Consider the following 492-nt stretch of genomic DNA (forward strand, 5'->3'; position numbering starts at 1 on the left):
TAACTAAATCTTTGGATGATGGTATCACCATGGAGGTAGTCTTTCTAGACTTTAAGAAGGCCTTTGAAACTGTCTCTCACTCCAGCCTCATCAATAAATTAAGTGACTGTGGCATTGATGCCTGCACAGTTGAATGGGTAAAAAACTGGCTGATAGGGCGCACCCAGAGAGTAGTGGTGGATGGGTTGAACTCAGCCTGGTGAGATGTGAGCAGTGGGGTACCCCAGGGCTCAGTCTTCAGGCCCACACTGTTTAACATCTTCATCAGCAACTTGGACAAGGGGGGTGGAAAGCACGCTGTCCAAGTTTGCTGATGACACTAAGATGGGGGGCAAGGTGGACACACTTGAAGGGAGAGAGAGGCTGCAAACAGATTTAGACAGACTACAAAAGTGGGCAGACAAGAATAGGATGGGGTTCAACGTAGACAAATGCAGGGTGCTGCACCTTGGGAGAAGGAATCCACAGCATAAATACAGGCTGGGGAGTTCC

This window comes from Gavialis gangeticus, unplaced genomic scaffold (genome assembly GCF_001723915.1).
Source record: "Gavialis gangeticus isolate Ggan-Ray unplaced genomic scaffold, GavGan_comp1, whole genome shotgun sequence".
NCBI classification, from domain to species: Eukaryota; Metazoa; Chordata; order Crocodylia; family Gavialidae; genus Gavialis; species Gavialis gangeticus.